Source organism: Ochotona curzoniae, unplaced genomic scaffold (assembly GCF_017591425.1).
Source record: "Ochotona curzoniae isolate NIBS_2020 unplaced genomic scaffold, NIBS_Ocur_1.0 patch14, whole genome shotgun sequence".
In the NCBI taxonomy this organism is placed as follows: domain Eukaryota; kingdom Metazoa; phylum Chordata; class Mammalia; order Lagomorpha; family Ochotonidae; genus Ochotona; species Ochotona curzoniae.
In genome coordinates, this window is record NW_024466684.1 from 1,091,103 (window position 1) to 1,112,866 (window position 21,764).

At 50.3% G+C, this 21,764-nt stretch overlaps 1 protein-coding gene and 2 long non-coding RNA genes across 3 annotated transcripts in view; 1 reads left to right on the plus strand and 2 right to left on the minus strand.

The window, feature by feature from the left end:
* Positions 1-21,764, plus strand: part of LOC121166444 (nibrin-like) — a 178,917-nt gene that overhangs the window by 36,850 nt on the left and 120,303 nt on the right. The gene's annotated exons all lie outside the window — the stretch shown is intronic.
* Positions 1,794-19,908, minus strand: LOC121166456. The gene is made up of 4 exons (XR_005885415.1): positions 19,890-19,908; positions 10,128-10,140; positions 9,844-9,846; positions 1,794-1,958 (listed from the first exon to the last, which is right to left on the minus strand). It is a non-coding gene; the product is annotated as an uncharacterized LOC121166456 (long non-coding RNA).
* On the minus strand, positions 2,419-3,889 carry LOC121166459. The gene is made up of 3 exons (XR_005885420.1): positions 3,868-3,889; positions 3,013-3,081; positions 2,419-2,440 (listed from the first exon to the last, which is right to left on the minus strand). It is a non-coding gene; the product is annotated as an uncharacterized LOC121166459 (long non-coding RNA).

Here is a 21,764-nt window from a genome sequence, read left to right on the forward strand (position 1 = left end):
TGTCCCCAGAGAGCAGGAAGTGGAGAGCAGACAAGCCTGTGTGCACAGGGTGCCTGGGCAGGGAGTGTGAGGAAGCAGCTGTGGGGTAACCTTCCCCAGGGCTGCTCAGACCTACCACTGTCCCTCCACCTGAACAAGCGGTCCCTGTGCAAATGGCCCCTGAGCAACAAGCTCCTGACTTTCCAGAATCATCACTGGGACTCCTGGGCGCTCAAGTGAGCTAGTGAGTGATGAGTGCCACCCTGTGTGGACCCTGGGGCATGGTGCTGACATGGCATGCTGGGCCCCGGTGTGCCTCAGGGTTCTGCAGAGGTGTCTGCTGCAGCCTCCAGCCTGGCCCACCTGGTTCATTTTGGGTAGATCCTTGATGGTCTCCTTCTGAGCCCCTCTCTCCTTGGCCCACATGCGAAGGTAGAGTCGGTAGTCTGGGGGGCTGGTCCCCTTCTCCTCTGTGAGTCAGGAGGAAAAGACATTAATCTCGGCCTGTCATGACAGAAAGAGGGCTTGAGCCTGGGGTCAGGGGGTGGGATGGGCCCTGTTACAAAGCACCTGCATCTGGGGAGGTGCTGACAGGGAGAATGCCTGGAAGAAGGGATGGCTCAATGGGATGAGGATGGTCCTGAGGCTGTGTTCTCGGCTGTGAGAGGTTGGCCTGAGGAGGTGAGAACTCCACAGGGGACACCAGGCACCACAGGGGACAGCAGGGCCTCCAGCCCAGGTCACTGACCTTCAGGGCATGCCTGTCAACTGGGGGCCAGGCAGTGGGGGAGCTTTGCAGAAGTGACTGGGGATGGACACAGCCCACATGAAACCCCAGACCTCAGCCCTGAGACCCTGACTGGCCGTCAGGGGAGAATGGCCTGTACCTGCTCGCTTTTCTTGGGTATCCTCGCTTCTGCTTCCTTCCCGACCTTCCTATGGTAGTGCCTCTGCCAACCAGGAAATAACAACATGGAGCACATTCTTCTCCAGCTGGGACTGCAGCCCACCTCTGCCGAGGTCCAGCCTGTGCTTGTGCGGGAGCAGTCCCGGGTTCTGGTTCCCTGCACGGAGCCTCCTGCTTTGGCCTGACCTTGGGCTCTGCCCTCCGGCACCACCGTCAAGGAGGGCCTGGGCATTTCCCCACTTGATCACTGAAAGCAGCAGTAGCTGTATCACACTCCGGTTTTGCTTTTTTCTTTTTCCAGAGGACTACAAGTCTCCCCCATATGCAAACAGCAATCCGGTGTGATGGACAAGCCTGAGAACTGATGAATCCTGTGGTTTCGTTAGGAAAAGGTCACCTGCGTGGGATCACACCTATGACAGCTACACCAGGAGGGAAGGAACTTGACAGACATGAACCCTGTGCTCAGCACATCCGCTGGAGGAGGACCACACTGTGCGGTTCACGTGTGAACATGAACCTGGGGAGGAACAAGCTGCCCTGGTCTCCCAGGCCTGCTGCCAGAAGACAGGCGAGGACAGAAGTAGCCCAGCCCTCAACTGCCTCAGTGAGCGTGGGTGACAGTGCAGGGCCTGGGGTGCTGTGGGGTCTGAGGTCAGGGTTCTGCACCCAGAAGCACACAGCACAAGCTTAAAGCTTCCCAGGTTGCCCAGGGTCCGTGTGTAACAGGAAGCACACCTGCTGCTTTGGCCTGTTACTGGAAGCCAAGGCCCTCCGGGTCTGTGAGCTAAGCCTTCACGGTCAGCAGGACCTGTGGGTCCTTCAACACACACAATAATTGTTTCCCCTTTGGGCCTGCCACATGACGTCACAGCACAGCGTGGTCGCCAGCTGTGTCATCAAGTCCTTTCTGATTCTTAGGTGAGTTTGTAAACACCCAGTGTCTTTCAGGTTAAAGTGCAATCAGTGCCTCATACAATCCAGGGGTGTGGGGGCACGTGCTCACCTGGGGGAAGGTGCAGCTTGTAGAGCACCTTGAGCTTTTCAGTCATGTCCCCGTGGTACATCCCACCTGTGGGAGAAGGCAGGAGGAGGGCATGATGAGAGGGGCTCCCCAGGACGGTGCAGGCTCCAGGGGGCTGGGACAGGACCTCCTCACAGCAGCAGAGGGCCCAGGAGCCAGTCCCAGGCTTCCTCAGAATATCGCCAGGCCAGCTCAGCCTTCCCTGCGGCCAGCTGCCCCAGCCCCACAAGGGAGGGAAGGATAGACTGGCCAGGGATGCCATGGGAAAAGGCCAAGGCAGCGTCAGGCCCCTGGAGGCACTCACTTTTGTTTTAGAACATAGTTTTAGGATGTGTGTATCTTTAAAATAGAAAGGCAGATTTACCAGAAAGAAGAAAAGGGGGAAGATTTTCCATCCATTGGTTCCCTGGCTGGAGGTAAGCTGATCTGAAGGCAGGAGCCAGGAGCCTCTTCCATGTCTCCCATGTGGCTGCAGGGTCCCAAGGCCTTGGGCCATCCTTCACTGCTTTTCCCAAGCCAGAAGCAGGGAGCTGGAAGGGAAATGGAACAGTCAGGATATAAACCAGCACCCACATAGGATCCCAGTGCACACAATTTAGCCACTAGACTATAAATCTTAATTTTTTTTCTTTTTTGCCTAACAGTCAACGCCAACCTAACTTGAGCCATAGTATCTTAACTTGAGTCAGTCTGATCATTTGGAAGAAAGGTTCCCTTTTCCTGGGGCTACTGAGGGGATAGCGTGTCCCTGGAGCTGCAGACAGCCATGGACTCTGCAGGAAGCGCAGTTCAGAGAACGTCAGAGGGTGAGAGTGTACAACACTGCATCTGAGTCCCTGGATCCAGCCAGGCCTGACACTGTCTCCCTCAACTCTGCAGTTCCTTGAGCCCATGAACTTCTGCTGTAAGCTGCCTTGTGCTTTCTAAGGGAGTGTTCTGCCTAAACTCCAACAAGGCTTAACTTCTACCACTTAGACTTCACAGCAAGTGCATGCGCGGATGCTTCCAAACCCCTTCTCTTCCAGCAGGAACCTCTGTGCTGAGGATGCTCTAGGAAGACAAGGTCACAGTTACAGGTCCCGTCCCTGTTCTCGGCTCTCACCTTAAACACCATGTAAAGGTCTTCCAGCTCTTCAGTGGAGAAGCCAGTGTCCCCAGGTATGGCTTGGACCTAGAAGAAAGAGACAGGCTGGGCTGAGGGACTCTCAAGTGCCTGTTGCAGCAGGAGACAGATTGTCACAGGGACCAGGGCAAAGGCACAAGCTGCCCCTCAGTGTGGCAAGTCGGCCATCCCACTGAGGGCAGGGCCTTGCCCTGCTGGCCTCTCACCACCCAGCCTGCCACTCAGTGCAAGCTCCCTGAGGTCTGTGCCCTAGTGGGCTGAGAGTGGGGGACATGGGACATTGTTTAGTTCCTCCTGTCTGGACCTCTGCTGTGACCCAGGTGCCAGCTCTTGGGAAGGGGTCCTGAAACCAGCAGCCAGCTGCGCTCAGTCAGCTGGAGCCATCCGTTTCTGTCACTTGTGACCTCAGAGTGAATGAAAGGTTTATGGGGGGCACTGGGGAAGTGGGAACGAGGTTGGCAGTCAAGAGACCACGAGTAGATCCTGTGGCAGGGGCACCTGCACCCATCCAGGGATGTGGAGGATGAAGGCTGGATGGGTGCAGAGGCACGGCACGCAGGTGCTCAGAGGGCAGCTGTGGGATGCTCGGGGCGAGGGTAGGAGACATGTGGCAGAGCTTGGGAGACAGAGGGTGCTAGACCTTGGGGGAACGGGGCTTCAGACAGGCTTCCCACTGGCCCATCTGGGAGCAGAATAAAACGACCATGTCCTCTCCCCGCCATGCCCCTGCCTGGTCCCACACATCCTAATGCTGACACTGGTGGTGAGGCAGCAGGGGAGTGTGCGTCCTGCCCCACAGACAGGCCTGAGTGGGAGCCCCTCACGCCCACATACCACGCTCCTCTTGGCTGTGTCCTCCAAGCACTGGATCACTTTCAGCCTGTTTAAACCGCATCTGTTCAATGTCGCTGGCCCGCAGGCTGCTGAATTTCTGCAGGCAGGTGGGGATGATTAGGTGAGACAATGCACAGCCACGGGGTGCAGGGCTGTCACCCCCCACACCTCCCCACTGAGTGCTGACCTCATAGGAGGCTTTGAGGAGGTCAAACATGTCTGTCTGTGTGGGAGGCTCGTCTCCACTGGTCAGCAAGGCATGGAGGTGTGGCACTGGTGGGGAAGTACTCTGCTCATTGACCACATTGTCCAGACATCTGTGTGGGCAAGGGGTCAGACATCGAGATCACTGATAGTTATGGAAGACCCTCCAGGAGGATCGCGCGTGCCCCAGCAGGTACCCTGGCAAGCCAAGGAGCTCCCCTCAGGCCTCAGCCCCTCCCTTGCATTAGGCTCTGCACATGGAAGGTGCCGGGCTATCTTTTGAGGCTCCATGGACAAGGAGCTTGTTCAGGCCAGAAGAGTCCTGAAACCAATCAGAGCAGACAGCTGTGTCCTGTTGCCTGCTGGGGCTCGTTTCCCGGATGAGACTTTTCCACAGTGCTGCTTGCCAGTCCACAGGCTGGACAGCGAAGTCGGCAAAGCACAGTGAGTAAATGCCATTTCACCCCAGCCCTCCGTTTCCATGACCAGGCTCCAGGTGGCCCAGCTCCTGAGGGTCAGCTCAGGGTGTCTGCACAGAGGTGGGAGTAGACAGGCCCTAGAGACCACTGGGGAATGGACTGAGGCCGACTCCCCTCACCTGCTCCCTCCCTGGCAAACAGCACCTCAGACCTGGACTTTGCAAGTGGCTGTGCCAAGCTCTCTGTGCTGCTGGGGACCGGCTTCTGCTTAGCAACCAAAGATGTCCTGACAGTTAGGCTTACCACTTCACAGGACCTCAGAGTGGGTCGCTGCAACTCTGCACCCCAGACAATGGGAAAGAGGGCAAGACAAAACAGACTTGACAAGAGCATCACACACAGGAACTGCAAGGCTCTGCTGTCACCGGGAGATTCAGAGCCACGAGCTGACTTAGGTCTCAAAGCTACTCCTGACAACACCAGAATCTGAACTTGGCCTCCTGGCTTCCAGCTGGAGGCCTGCATGAGGTGATGTTGGCCGTGGCAGATCTATGCTAAGGTGACCCCTGTCAGCAGGCCTCTGGCAGGGCTCTTTACACGCTGATGACAACATAAAGCAAGATCTGAGTTTTGCAGCACTAAATGTGCAGTGGGGCCTGTTGGGTTCCTGGGAGCAGGAACACACCCCAAGTGACTGAATGCCTTCAGTAAGGGAGCATGAGCCTGGAGAGGGCAAGGGTAGCAGGGTGTGCAGAGAGGCCAGGCCAACCTCAGTGGACCCCAGGGTGTCACGATGCCCTTTTGGCTGAGAGTTAATTTCATGAGATGAACAGGGAGCGAAGGGAGCAGGCAGAGGAAGGAGTTGACTCCACACAGGCAAGAACAGGAAGCTGAGCTTTGGGGGGTAAAAAGCTCATACTTCAACAGCTTGTGTGCTTGGTGATCACTGGGACCAAAGTGGAAGCAATATTCCCTATCACCAACCTTCTGGGGTGGCCAAGTGCCCCTGGGAGTGCCCAAGTCTGGGATGTCACGTTTGTGCAACAGCTGGGCCGACTCGGGCTCCATTTCCTGGTGGGAGGAAAGTGCTGTCAATAGTCCAGTCCTGCCAGCACAGTGCCCCGCAGCCTCCCTGGCAACCTGGCTGGCCACAGGAGGTAGGGAGCCTCCATGCAGCCACTCAGCTGCAGCCCAATGGCAGATGGGCTGTCCTGTGCTTGCCAGGCAGTTCTGCCTCATGGCTGGTCCACCTACCTCCCATGGCGCCTCAGGCGGTGTCTGCAGAGCTGAGCTCCTGTGCAGTCTGCAGTATCTGCTTCGCCAGTGTAAACCTCCTGCCCCGGTCAACACCCCTAAGCCCCTACCCCTTGAGGTCACCGTGTGAGCTGCTCACAGAGTTCAGCCAGCATCCCTGTGTCAGCAAGCAGCGCCTGTCTCATCAGTCCCCACCTGAGCCTCCTGGAGGGCACTGGGTACAGCCTGGCACCTTTTTCTGGGCAGCTCCTGACTGAAGGGAGGGTCTGACTCCTCCACATCGGATGAGGACTGTCCATGGAAACACATTCCTCCTCCCAGCTCCAGTTCCGGGGAGTCCTTGTGCAGAAACTTCAGCCAGCGGCTCTCAGAGGGCTGTGTTGGGAAGAACAGGAAAGCAAGCCCTTTGACTGCAGCTCTCACACCCAGGGCTCAGGGATGGTGCCTGCTGGCGAGGCCTTGGAGAGGCAGCAGAACCCCCGAACGTCCATGCTCCCTGACCCAGTGACCCCACACAGACAACAAAGGCACAGAGACACTCGTGGCACTGTAGACGCCATTGTTTAGAATTTTTGGAGACAGGGCCCGGCGCGGTGGCGCAAGTGGTTAAGGTCCTCGCCTTGCACGCCCGGGGATCCCATATGGGCACCGGTTCTAGCCCGGCAGCCCCGCTTCCCTTCCAGCTCCCTGCCTGTAGCCTGGGAAAGCAGTCGAGGATGGCCCAAAGCTTTGGGACCCTGCACCCGCGTGGGAGACCCGGAAGAGGCTCCTGGGTTCGGATCCGCATAGCATCGGCCCTTGCGCTCACTTAGGGAGTGAATCATTAGACGGAAGATCTTCCTCTCTGTCTATCCTCTCTATATATCCGCCTTTCCAATACAAAACATAATAAAAATAAATCTTTAAAAAAGAGAAAAATTTTCCATCTGCTTGTTCCCTCCCTACATGGTTGCAATGGCTAGCGCTAAGCCAACCCAAAGCCAGGAGCCAGGACCTTCCTCTGGACATCCTAAGGCTTTGAGCCATCCTCTACTGCTTTCCCAGGGCATAAGCAGGGATTTAATGGAAAGTGGAGCAGCCAGGACACGAACTGGCATCCATGTGGAATCCAATGTGTGTGGGGCGAGGATTTAGCCACTGAACCATCATTCTGTGCCCAAGGATTTATATTTATTTTCACTTGAAGATCAGAGTCACAGAGAGAAACAGACCTTCGATGTGCTGATTCATTCCCCAAACGGCTCTAATGGCTGGGACTGAGCTGCTCCAAAGCCGGGAGCTAGGAGCCTCTTCTGGGTTTCCCATGTAGTGCAGGGAACCAGGTATCCACTTTCACATGTCATAGGCAGGGAGCCGGGTGGAAAGTGAAGCAGCCGGGACATGAACTGGTGCTCATATGGGATGCCATCGCTGCAGAGGCTTAGCCTACTTTGTCATGGTGCTGGCCTTTTTTAATCAATCTTTACATCACACTGTATGAATCCTCCAACTTTGATTTTTATCAACACTAATTAGATGATTCCTTGTCTTTTGTATTTCTATATAAGTTTCAGGATTAGTTCGTTCTTTTCTTATTTACTTACTTGAAAGTCAGAGAGAGAGAGAGATTTGTTCCCTCTGCTGGTTCACTGCACACATGGCCATAATAGTCAGGACTCAGCCAGGATTAAGTCAGGGGCAAGGAGCTTCATATGGTTCTCCAATGAGGGTGGCAGGGGGCCATGCATGGACCCATTGGTAAGCGCGAAACCTGCATCAGGAGGGGATCTGAGGGAGGAGCCTGAGCAACTCCTCCTACACGACACGGATCCCACAAATAAGCCCAAGAAGCATGGAAGGAAACAGCCCAGAAGATGTCATGGAAAGTTTCCTACTGGCATACGCTTGGCATGGGTTAGGGGCAGAATAGGCTGAAACAGCTCGCATCATCCACTGGCAAACCCGAACGCCAGAGCAGAGTGTGGGTCAAGCCAGGTTCAGTTGTGACAAAAGCAGTACACAACTTAGAGTGGCAAGGTGAGGCTGCCTGTGCTGGATGTGACCGCAGCACTCAACCAGCACACATGAGAAAAGGAAGGGAGGGGCAGACCCGCAGGGGAGTAAGGGGTGGTTCCCTTGCTGGATAGCTACTCCCACTGGAGAGCATGAGCTGGGATGGGAATAGACCAGACTAGGCAGGGCTGCAGCACCTGTGTGCCTCATGTGGACCAGATCAGGGAAGAGCCAGGATGTGCGGACTATTCCTACTAGTACTAACAAAACTAGAGGGGGTGAGAGCTGTCAGGGCTTAACCGTAGCAGAAGCTGGCACTAGGGGCTAATATTGTCAAGTCCAACCACAGGGTCACCTGGAGAGAGCATAATCCGGGAGTGAGAGTGACCTGGGAAGGAAATAGTGGGCTCCTCCCTCTTGGGTTACCACTCCACGGGAGGGCACAAAATAACTAGGACAGGGGCTGGGGTGGCTAGACAAAGAGGCACTCAACAACATCCGTGAGGGCTGGACAGTTGAGCTGGTTGGATGGAACTAAGCTCCAATACCCTTCGACATTTATGAGAGCCAAATGGGATATGGGGCAGACTAAATTAATCTGCTACACATACTGCTGCAAATCAGGGCAGGGGTGGGGGTGACTGGGGGTCGCTCTGACTAGGCTGCAGCTCCCATTGCTATGTGTGATGACCGAGTGAGTATGTGATGAGCAGAACCAGGATGGACTGCAACACCCATTGGTTCCAGTGGAAGTCAGGGCTGAAGACGGAACCAACCCAGCAATTGCAACCACCAGCTGATCGGGGAGATGGACTGTGCCAGGTCCTGTACTTGCTAGTACATATAGGAATCTGGTCTGGGAACACCTCAAAGTTTCTTTGGGGATCCCCTCAACTGAAATGGTGGACTCAGAACCTTAACCAAGAAAAGACGGAAGATAGAACAGGTCAATCAACCACCACAGCTATATGTTGGCAGCGAAACACTGGATGAAGGGAGATTCTATGATGGGCTATGTCAATCAGTACATTATTCAACAGCCTCATCGTGTCTGGAGTGGTAAGACTGGCAGCAATGCATAACTGGTGAACTACCGGGACCACTTGAGCAAGGATCTCGGAGCATGCCCTACATCCGGGACCTGGGGTGGGTGGGAGACTGGGTGGGGCTTCTCCTCAATATTCCCTTTAGCCCTTGTAACTTTTTACCCTAATCAACAATGTAAAGATTGCCAAAATAAAATTTAAAAAGAAAAAAAAAAGATTCATCACATCTTCTGCAATTACTTCCTGCTGCTCATGGACATGAGCCTTGCCTGGTCTCGGTTTGGAAATCTCTGTGTCATCTAATGGGTCTATCTCAGGAGCCAGAGAATTTCCAGTCAGTGCCAATGGCTATGACCCCAGCATGGTCCTCATTACTCTGCAAAGTTGCTGGATTCTTTTTGCCTTTAGGAGAGGTATTTAAGGTCCTGGTTCACTGGAGTAGCCTGGCTTATCTTTTGTATGTTCCTGAGTAAATTCCTCCCTCTTGCAGAAGAGCCTGCTAAGGCAGTGTCCCACATGCAGCTGTGTACACTGAGGTCAGGGCACATCCCAAAGATCTGGCCCTGAGATCAGCGATCCTCTGGCACCAGAAGTCAACTGAGCAGGAAGCCCGGGGCTGCCTACCGATGCCAAAGCCATCAGTGGGACCACGAGCAAAGCAGATCATGGCAGGGATTCCTGGAAGGTACAGCTGACTCGCCCCTGGGACTCGGAGGGGACACAGGGCAGCAACACTCCTGAACCACACCCATATAGCAAAGGGCTCTAGGCACATCCCTAGCCACGCCAGCTGCCATGGCAGGGGATGTGCTGGCACTAATGTCCCAATCTGCAGGGCTAATGGTTGGCAGGAACAAGGTCATCTGTTACAATGTCCTAAGTAAAATAAAGGAAGGAAGTAAGGAAAGAAGGAAGGTATATATTAAGAGAGAAAGGAAGGAAGGAAGTTGGTAGTTTCTTAAAAAAAAAGTTGGGGGAGTGGCTGGGCCCACTATGATGGCTCGATGGCTAAATCCTCACCTTGCAACAGCTGGGATCCCATGTAGGAGTCATTTCACGACCAGCTGCTCCACTTCCCTTCCAGCTCCCTGCTTGTGACCTGGCTTCAGGTAACCTCAGGTCCGGCCATTACAGCCACTTGGGGAGTGAGCCAGCAGATGGAAGATCTTTTCTCCTGTCTCTCTGTAAATCTGCCTTTAAAGAAAAAGAAATAAATCTTTAATAAAAGAAAGAAAAATCACAGTGAGAAAGAGAGAGAGGGAGAGACAGAATTTCCATGCACTGGTTCATTCCTCACAGTTGCATCCTCTGCTGCTTTCCCAGGCCATTAGCAGGGAGCTGGGACAGAAAAGGAACAGCTGGGACATGAACTGGTGTCCATGTCTGATGCCAGTGCCACAGGTGGAAGATTAGCACGCCATGCCACTATGCCAGCCCATAATGTTTTGTTGTTAAGAGCCAGAACCTTCATCAGGTCTCCCACAAGGGTGCTGCTCTGCCAGTGACCCAGGTCCCCGCTGGTGTGCCTGGGAAGACTGCTTAATGCTTTTGTAAGGAGCCCAAGTACCTGGGCCCCTGGCACTCATGTGGGAGGCCCAGATGGAGCTTCAGGCTCCTAGCTTTGTTCTGGCCCAGCCCTGTCCATTGTGCCAGGTGGACCAGTGTAAGATTTCACTATTTCACTGTCCATCAGTGGGCCTTACTCTGTCTCCCGGGGTGCACCTTATAAGACAAGCAATTCTGAAATTATCTGCTCCTTCTGTCTACGAAACCAACCCCTTCTGCTCTGCTGGTTGCAGCATTCATTGAAGTGCTGCTCAATTCTAGAACTGCAATGAGTGCTTCAAATGAAATTTGTGTGATGCTGTCTTTTTGGTAACACATAAACAGAATCCATTCCATCAGGTTTAGCACAGATGCAGCTGGCTTACCTGAGGATCCACATTCTCTGCCTGACGCTAATCTTCAAGTTCTTCTTCTCTGACACTTCCAGAACCTTCCAGAGACCTTAGGGCAAGAATATCCAAACCCCCTTAGTAAAATGAGCCCAAAGAGGAAGGACAAATAAGATGAAAATGGCAGGATGCAAGGACTGAGCAGACCCCAAGCTGCTCTTGGGGCATCTCAGGGACTCAGCTCTGAGGTCTCATGTGCTTCTGGTGTCCTGCAGCAGCCGAGGATCTGGGAGAGGGGCCACTTATTTCCTCTGATTAGGGATGGTCAGGCCCTCCACCAACAGGAGGACTGGGCAGAGAGGCATGCACTCTGCTTAGGCTGGAACTGGCATCTTGGCTTTGACCATGACAAGCTCTGTGATTCATCATGGTTTGACATCCTTGTTCCATTTTCCTCATCCCACTAATGTGGGTAATATTGTGCCCAGGACTGCAAAGATCAATGAAACAATGAATGTCCTTTGCTCAGGACCTCTGGACATAGAGTTCCGTTCATCAACACAGGGATGTATGTCCTCACGGAAAAAGGCCACACAAGTCACTGAGCTTGACACATCACGGTGACTCTAGCTGTCCTGCGGGGGAGGGGATCTGCATCTCACCAAGATGAACTGACGCCATGTGGGTTGTCAAATCACATAATCCCATGCAACACTCCAGTGAGCTCACACTCCACCATATGTGGGCATCTCTACCACAGTTACTTTGCCTTCAGTCACTGATTCTCACAGGGCTATTATGAGGATGTATGCAGGTGAGAGCAGCTACCCTGCCCCACAGCTGAGAACTAACAGTCCAGTGGGCAGTATCCTACCAGTGAGCGCCCCGAACCCTGCATACCTGACTTAAGAACCCATTCCAGGGGCTGTCACCGTGGTGGAGTAAGCTAACTCCCACCTGTGGCCCAGCATCCCAGAAGGGTGCCACTTCATGCCTGGAACAGGTAATGGTTACCTGATACCACATCCAAGTCCCAGTGAGGGAAGTACCTATGGGGAAGGGGTCATCTGATTGACAGACAGGTGGATAGGATGACAGTGTCGGGGAGGAGTGCGTGGTTTCCAACTTTGAGCCTAAGCAGTTACCTGCCTATTCCATTTCATCCTCCCTCAGATAGTTCTGACCTTAATCTTAAGGATTGCTGAAGGATGAAGATTCATCACATCTTCTGCAATTACTTCCTGCTGGTTATGGACATGAGTCTGGCTGGTCTCGGTTTGGAAATCTCTGTGTCATCTAATGGGTCTACCTCAGGAGTCAGAGAATTTCCGCTCAGTGCCAATGGCTGTGTCCGCAGCATGGTCCTCATTTCTCAGCAAAGGTGCTGGATTCTTTTTGCCTTTAGGAGAGGTATTTAAAGTCCTGGTTCACTGGACTAGCCTGGCTTATCTTTTGTGTTTTCCTGAGTAAGTTCCTCCCTCTTGCAGAAGAGCCTGCCAAGGCAGTGTCCCACATGCAGCTGTGTACACTGAGGTCAAGGCACATCCCAAAGATCTGGTCCCTGAGGTCAGAGATCCTGTGGCATCAGAAGCCAACTGAACAGGAAGGCATGGGCTCCCCAACTGTACCAAAACCATCAGTGGGACCACGAATAAAGTAGATCATGGCAGGGATTCCTGGAAGGTACAGCTGACTCATTTCTGGGACTCCGAGGGGACACAGGCAATAATATACCTGAACCATACCCATGTGGCAAAGGCCCTGGGCTCTAGGCACATTCCTAGCCAGGCCAGCTGCCATGGCAGGGGATGTGCTGGCACTAATGTCCCAGTCTGCAGGGCTCATCTGGTCGCCAGCGACAAGGTCATCTGTCACACTGTCCTAAGCAAAATGAAGAAAGGAAGGAAGGAAGAGAAGAAGGAAAGAAGGAAGGCAATCAGGAAGGAAGGAACATGGTAATTTCTAAAGAAAAGAAACAAGAAGGCAATGTGCCTGAGCCCACTGTAATGGCTCGATGGCTAAATCCTCACGTAGCAAGAGCTGGGAGCCCATCTGGGAGACAATTCTAATCCCGGCAGCCCCAATTCCCATCCAGCTCCATGCTTGTGGCCTGGGAAAGCAGTTCAGTACAGCCCAAGGCTTTGGGACCCTACACCCACGTGGGAGATCCTGCACCCACATGGGAGACCCAGAAGAGGCTCCTGGTTTAGAATCACCTCAGGTTTGGCCATTACAGCCATCTGGGGGTCAAGCAGTAATTGGAAAATTTTTTTCTCTGCCTCTCCTCTCTGTAAATCTGGTTTTCCAAGAAAAAGAAAAAAAATCTTTAAAAAAGAAGAAAAAGGAAAATATTAGAGTCAGAAAGAAAGAGAGAGGGAGAGACAGAACTTCCATCCACTGGTTCACTCCTCAGAGTTGCATCCTCTGCTGCTTTCCCAGGCCAGCTGGACTAGAAATGGAGCAGCTAGGACCTGAACTGGTGTCCATATCTGACGCCAGTGCCACAGGTAGAGTATTAGTTTGCTATGCCACCCTGCCAGCCCATAATGTTTTTTAAGAGCCAGAAGCTTCAGCAGGTCTCCCACAAGGGTGGCCAGAGCCCAAACACTTGGGTCATCATGCACAGCTTTTCCCAGGTCATTAGTAGGAAGCTAGATTGCAAGTGGAGCACTGGGACACAAACCAGCATCCATATGGCATGTTGCGGGCAGGGACTTGACCAGCAACGCCACAACACTGGGCCTCTACTATTTTAGCTTTCAAGAACCGGGAGCCAATGTTGTGGCACAGCAAGTTAAGTCCCTGCCTGTAGTGGTGGCATCCTTTATCAGAGCACTGCTTTGGGTCCCCGCTGCTCTGCCTGTGAGCCAGCTCCCCGCTGGTGTGCCTGGGAAGACTGCTTAATGCTTTTGTAAGGAGCCCAAGTACCTGGGCCCCTGGCACTCATGTGGGAGGCCCAGATGGAGCTTCAGGCTCCTAGCTTTGTTCTGGCCCAGCCCTGCCCATTGTGCCAGGTGGACCAGTGCAAGATTTCACTTTTTCACTGTCTCCCTTTGTCATTCTGTCAAAAAAATAAATTTACAACTAACTGATTTTCTAAAGCCCCCATTGTCAGATTTACTAAACATGCAATATTATACACACTGAAATCCTTGAGCTGCCTGCTGCTCAGTCTATTCTGACATATTTCCTTCATTGTTTAGTAATTTCCAAAACTATATGTATTTAAATAGCACAGTTTACAGAGAGAGATAAGGAGAGACAGAAAGCTCTTCTATTTGCTGGTTCGCTCCCCAAATGGATGCAATGGTCAGAGAAGGGCTGGTCCAAACCCAAAGAGCCAGAAGCTTCTTCAGAGTCTCCCACGTGGGTACAGGAGCCCAAGAATTCGGGTCACCTTCGAAGGTTTTAACACGCACATTATCAGGGAGATGCATCTGAAGTGGAGCAACTTGGACTTCAACTGGCATCCATAAGAGATGCCAGCTAACACATGGTACCTTACTTGCCAAGCCCCAGCACCATCCCCCTGTGTGCGGAAGGCTAGAAAAGCAGGAGGATTTTCAAAATCGTTGTCAGCTATTCCCTCTTCATCAGCAGCTGCATAGTGGGTATGTGAATTTGTTCATGACAGGACGGCCCTGTGGGACTCACTTTACATGGAGGGCTCCCACTGTCCTTCCCCACTGACCAGGCCCCACACTGTCTTTTTCCTCCTGCAGCTCTCTGGCCGGCTGAACAAGGGCTCCAGGGAACCAGGTGTCAATCACAGTAGCTCAGAGGTTGCTTTCTGGATTTTGGCTTTTACTTCATTTTTACCTCTGAGGGTTACTGATTCTCCTGCCAGCTCATTAGTGCATTGAAAAACACCTGCAGCCAGAACAGGCCATGGAAAGTTACCCACTGGCATACAATTGGCAGGGGTCAGGGGAAAACCAGGCTGAATCTGTCCACATCATCCACTGGCAAATCCAAGCACCAGAACAGTGTGGGTTGAGCCAGGTTCGGTCGCAACAAAGACTAGTGCACAATATGGAATGCCAAGGTGAGGTTGCCTGTACCAGAAGGGACTGCAGCGCCCAACCAGCAAGCGTGAGAACAAGGAAGGGAGGGGGCAGAGCCGGCAGGGGAATAAGGGAGGGTTCCTTTGCTGGACAGCTACTCCCACAGGAGAGCGTGGGCTGGGATGGGGGCAGACCAGACTAGGCAGGGCTACAACACCTGTGCACCTCATGTGGACCAGATCAGGGAAAAGCCAGGCTGGGCTTATTATTCCTACTGGGGCAAACAAAATTAGAGTGGGTGAAGGTTGTTTGGGCTTAGCCACAGCACCAGCTGGCAGAAGCTGGCACTGGGGGCTAGTTCTGTCAAGTCAAACCATAGAACTATCTGGAGAGTGCATAATTTGGGAGTGGGAGAGGACTGGGAGGGAAATAGTGGGCTCATCCCTCTTGGGTTACCACTTCCATGGAGGGCATAAAACTAGGACAGTGGCTGGGGTGGAATGGGGTGTGGGACAGACTGGGCTACTGCTACACATATTGGCAAACCAGGGTAGGGGGTGGGCCTGGTGGGGGTTATTGCGGGTTGCTCCAACTAGGCTGCAGCTCCCACTGGTTTATGCGAGGGCCGAGTATGTGCTGGGCAGAACCAGGCTGGGCTGTAACACCCATTGGTTCCAGTGGAAGTCGGAAGTGAAAACAGAACCAACCCAGCAATTGCAACCACCAGCTGATCGGGGCGATGGACTGTGCTGGGCCCTGTACTTGCTAGTACATACAAGAATCTGGTTTGAGAACACCTCAAAGTTTCTTTGGAGATCTCCCCAATCAAAATGCTGGACTCAGAACCCTAACCAAGAAAAGAGAGAAGACAGAACAGGTCAACCAACCATCTCAGCTATATCTTGGCAGCAAAATATGGGGCAAACAGAGACTCTATGATGGACTATGTCAATCAGTGGATTCTTCAAGGACCTCATCGTGCTTGGAGTGGCAAGATTGGCAGTGATTCATAACTGTTGAAATATCAAAACCACTTGAGCAAGAACCTCAGAGCATACCCTACATCTGGGACCTAGGGAGGGTGGCAAATTGGGTGGGCCTTATCCCTTAATATACCCTTTAAGCATGAAGGAAACAATATGGAAAAAATAATAGCCTTACCCACTTTCCTGTAGCCTGAACCTTTTTACCCTAACTATGTAAAGATTGTCAAAATATTAAAATATATATATATATACAAAAAAACTATATCTGAAGACATACTATATATAAGTTTATTGTAGCTAAAATAGAGCGATAGTGGCATAAAGACAGAAGAACAGAACAGAAAAGAAGCTCTAAAAGCAAATGAATGCGGGCCCAGCACGGTGGCACAGTGGTTAAAGTCCTCACCTTGCACGCCAGGGATCCCATATGGGTGCCGGTTCTAATCCCGGCAGCCCCGCTTCCCACCCAGCTCCCTGCCTGTGGCTGAGGAAGGCAGTCGAGGACGGCCCAAAGCTTTGGGACCCTGCACCCACACGGGAGACCTGGAAGAGGCTCCTGGCTTTGAATCGGCATAGCATCGGCCGTTGCGCTCACTTGGGGAGTGAATCATCAGACAGAAGATCTTCCTCTCTGTCTCTCCTCTTTGTATATCTGCCTTTCCAATGAAAAATAAATAAAATAATAATAATAATAAAGTAAATGAATGCATCTATATCCAACTCATCCAACTCATCTTTGACAAAGATGTTAAAAACATCACCAATAGGGGCCCGGCAACGTGGCCTAGCGGCTAAAGTCCTCACCTTGAATGCGCCAGGATCCCATATGGGCGCTGGTTCTAATCCCGGCAGCTCCACTTCCCATCCAGCTCCCTGCTTGTGGCCTGGGAAAGCAGTCAAGGACGGCCCAAAGCCTTGGGACCCTGCAACCGCACGGGAGACCTGGAAGAAGTTCCTGGATCCTGGCTCCAGATCCGCATAGCATCGGCCATTGTGTTCACTTGGGGAGTGAATTATCAGATGGAAGATCTTCCTCTCTTTCTCTCCTCCTCTCTGTATATCTGACTTTCCAATAAATAAATAAATAAATCTTTAAAAACAAAACAAAACAAATCAATAGAAAACTCAGCCTATACAGTAAAGGATTTTATAAAACTTGGATTTTGAGAAATTTTTGGAAATACCCTTTATTATATCAAAAAAAATAAGTGTTTAAGGCATAAACTGAGATTTGTGCAAGCCTACACTGACATTCAAATGCAATTATTTTAGTAAATTAGACTAAATAACTAGATATTCATAAAAGAAAAAAAAAATGAACCCTGACCCATACTTAAACCACTATCAAAATTTAATTCAAGATGGACATTTGGAGAGCAAAACATAGGACATTTGGGGTTAGCTATCAGAATAGAAAAATAACCAATACAGAACAATGGATAAATTTGCCTGTCAAATTTCACTGTCAAATAGATGAGGAGAAACATTCTCAACACAAATACTGAGAAAAAGACAAGTAGCCAGACTACATGTAAAACTGCAACTTGATTATAGTTATCAGGTTACTGCAAATTAAAACCAAAATGAGTACGGCCATCTACACTTTATAATATTGAAGTGGAGAAAACACTGACAGGATTGATGTTTCTAATGATGGGATTGCTCACTCGTTCCTTACATTTATATACAAGCAGACACCAAAACTAGTGTGGGGAGCAGTCTAAAGACAGGAACTGTCAGCACTCACAGAAACCACTATTAACCTGCCCATTATATTCCTAACTTCTAAAAAGGTGGCCACAACAGCAGGTCTTCATAAACTTTATGAAAACACACATTATGGAAAAGCTAGGCAAGAATTTCACATCTTTTTTTGGCAGTAGGAGAAGCATTTTAATTTCATATTCCAAGAACTTCCTAAAGTTCTCTTCCTGTTTCATCAGTTTACTGGCTAACAATGAAGCAAAACCTTTAGCAGACTCAAAGTATTACATTTTATCAATAAGTGTTTTTAATGTCTAAGAGGCTTCACACTTTTTTCTGTGTTCATACCACCACCACCGTGATTTAAATGTTTGTACTATTTCAATGTCTTGGGTTTGATGCCTACACTAGGAATTATACGTTAGCTCACACCATCCAGACTCTCCCACAAGGCTGAGCATTTACTCTATTTTCTTTATTCTTTTGCAATGAGACTTAACTTCAGTTCTCCCACGTAGATGCATCCTTTCATGATTTAGAGAGTCACTGTGAGATTAAGAGGCCAGCTTTCTGTCCCTGTTGCAGTTTCTTCTTACAAGGTAGGTCATGGAAATATCGTCCCCTGACATACTGTTCCAATCACTTTCCAGATAAATGAGCAGCGGTGGCTATTCACGACTGGAGATCCCTGCTCTTGATTCATAGGTGTAAGGAAGGGCACACACAGCTCCCAAGAGGCCCCACAGCAGGAGCTGCCTGAGCAATTCTTACAACGCTCTTGCACTTCTTGGAGACCACACTAACACCCTCTCCCAGTCTAACCATTTTTAGCATCGAATTCCTTGAATTAAGTCCTTTCCTGCTTAAAGTAAAGGTTTCTGTATTTCTGTTTCAACTATAATTTGAAGTAGAAATTTCTCTGGTCTTCATTTCCTAATATACCTAAAGGACAATTAGTACACTCATTTGTGTGTGTAAAATTATATATATATATATATATAATTATATATACATAATACACACACACACACATACACATATATAAAATAGGATCTTTACATAGCTGATTAGTTCACAAAGTGTCAAGGGCTACAGGAAAGTGGATAAGACCACTGCTTCCACATTCTCTTTTTCTCCTTCCTATATCTGGGGAAAAGGGAGAGACAAAGGGAAAAGCCACACCTACCCTTCCAGTCATCCCAGGGTCCCCAATTTGGGGCATGCTCCAAGGGCATTGCTCAAGCGGTTTTGGTAGCTCAACAGTTCTGAATTGGTGCCAATCTCGCCATTCCATGCACAATGAAATCTCTTCAGGATCCACTGGCTGACATAGTTCACTTTAGTGTCTCCACTTGCCCAGATTTTCACTGCCAACACTTGGCTGGACTAGCTGATCAATTTGTTCTGTCCTCTGTTGTGGTATCAGGTGTCCTCTGCAGGTTCCCACGTACTATCATATCCTCCATGTGCACCTGGATGGATATGCTGTCCACTGCTCTGTCTGAGACACTGAGGAGCCTCAGCTTTGACACACACACTCCACGGTCAGACCATGGAACCTGCACTTCTCCTCATGGTTGGGGTTCGAATTCCAGCAGTTTGATAGGGGGCATCCCCAAACAAAGTTTGTCTGAAGTGATCCCAGACCAGATTCTTGGTGTGCTTGCCAGTATACTGTCTGGTACAGTCCATCGTCCCTATCAGCCTATGCATATGCTAGTCATTGCAATTGTTGGGTCAGTTCTGCCTCCAGCACCATCTTCCACACAAACTAATGGGTGTTGCCGCCCAGCCTGATTCTGCCCACCACACACTTGGCCATGGAAACCAGTAGGAGCTGCAGCCTAGTTGGGGCAACTCCAAATAATCCTCACCAGGCCCACCCCCTGCCCTGGCTTCCATGCTTACAGTATGTACAGCAGACTGGTCCAGTCTTTCCCACACCCCATTTAGCTCTCCTACTTGTCAATGGGCATTGAAGCCTAGTTCAACCCAACCAGCCGCACTATCCATCCCACATACCTGCCGACAGTGCCACTCTCTGTCTAGTCATGCCTGCCCAAGTCCTAGTTCTCATGCTCACCAGGCTTGCCCCATGTCAGAAATCACCAGCTCCTCAATTGCTTCCAGAATATGCTTCAGCCCCTCTGGAATGGCATTTAAAGTTTTCTCAATTTGATAACAAAACTGATGCCACTCCATTTTAAAGAAGTACTACCCGCTAGCTGGAAGGCAACCTCTACAGAAGCAGACAAGAAGGGATTCAGGTTCATGGTTTAGGACAGAGAAATTCCCTCCATGATCTTGTAATGGAAACAGGCTAATCCAACAGTTATGGCCTTTTAGTTGCTAGCATGACACAAAGGGCAAAAAAATGTTCAAAAGCAGTATTTCCAGCAATATCGTTCAACTTGAGGGGAGAGGAGACTTTAACCCAGTCTCTTTGCAATCTCTCTCTCTTTCTTTAAGATTTATATATTTTTATTGGAAAGGCAGACATATAGAGTGGAGGAGAGACAGAGAGGAAGATCTTCCATCTGATGGTTCACTCCCCAAGTGCCCAGAAGGGCTGAAGTTGAGCCAACCTGAAGCCAGGAGCCAGGAGCCAGGAGCCTCTTCCGGGTCCCCCATGCGGGTACAAGGACCCAAAGATCTGAGCTGTCCTGGACTGCTTTCCCAGGCCACAAGCAGGGAGCTGGATGGGAAGTGGAGCCTCCGGGATGAGAACCGGTGCCCGTATGGCATCTTGGTGCATTTAAGGAGATGCCTTTACCACTATGCTATTATGCCAGGCCCTCTTTGCAATATCCTAACAAAGAATCTGGGTCGTGATCCTAATCCACATAACCAGATGCTGACTTGTATTCCTGTGACCAACCACAAGGATTCAGTTCTTAAATCAGGGAGAAGTCTGCTAGAAAACCACTCCTAAGCAGTGACGGAGACAGACCCTGAAAAGGGGAAGAGACAGGCAGTCCAGAAAGGCTGCTGGGCTCACCTGGAAAAGGGGGCACAGTTCCCATGGAAGGCTCAAAGAAAAGAGTTCACAACACAGTTGGGGGAAAGGCATGGAACCCTACCTGGGCAGGTGTGGACTGAAGGAGCTGAGAACACAGCTGAGAGCCTTGCAAAGCCTGAGCAGGGCTGACCCATCTATGCTCAGCAATGACAACTTCTACTGAATAGTACTTTTTATGCTAAGTCACACTTAGAGGGAATCATCAACTCATGTTGTCAGTTCCCAGAGAGCTGACACCTTTTCTCATTAATCCTTGTATTTTGCCAGTGTTCTGGAAGGCAATGCTTTGCATGTGAGTTCAGTGATTTTGCTAAACAAAACATCTGAAAGGATATGGAGGGTGGGAATACAGCAAGGAATCAAAGAACACATTACATCCATATAAACAAACATAATCAATCTCCACACACAGAGTATGCTGGAAGGGCTGGTCAAAGCAGGAAGGTATCTTAGTCAGATACTACATGAGGTGACCTGCCTTAATCCATTATGGAGAAACACAAAGATACAGCAACAATATGTATTAACTGAGATGCTACCTTTTCATGCTATGGACTAACAATCCAAAAGAGTAAACTTGCTAAGGTCACAGAACTATACGATCAGGAAGCCTTCAGGGTAAGCGGCTTGTTCTACTTTCTGAAATAAATTGCATCAAGTTTTAGAGTTGATTTTAACAGATTTCATCTCCATTCTAATGTTAAGAGTTGAAAGGGGCTTGTCTACCTAAGAAGATCAGAAAAAAAATATTTTTGTTTTCTTATCATATCCCTTGAAGATAAAACAACAAACAAAACACACACACACACTATTGCATTATTTTCACTTTATAGGCAAGAAAAACTAGGACTCAGGAATCTCAGCAAAGGTACACTCAGCTCGGGTAAGAGAGCTGCAGGCATGTGTACAAGGTCTCCCCATTTGGGCATATATCTATGTGCACTCAGACACTTTGCATTCTCTAATGATGTGGTGTAGCATTCTGTCTACATCAAGTGGGTCAAGTTGCTTAGTTCAAATGTCTACATTGTTACTGATTTTCTCATCTGTTCTACTTACTGAGAAAAAGACACCTTTATCTCTTCAATGGGGATTGTAGATGTGCCCATTTCTTCTTTTAGATCTGCCCTTTCATACAGTTTACGTCTGAATAAAGCTCAATCTGCAAGAGTTGGAAATGTGTTCAAATCTGTTTTCCTGCAATCTCTAAAATAAACCTGGAGAAACCCAATCTGGTCTCAGCAATGCCTGGCCCAGTCCCTTCGCATTTCACCACCCTGGGGTGTGGTGGGATTGCCAACACTGGCCTAGAGGCCCTCACTGGACACTCCTTCCTGGGATGGGCCAAGTGCACAGGTGCATCTGGCAAAGCCA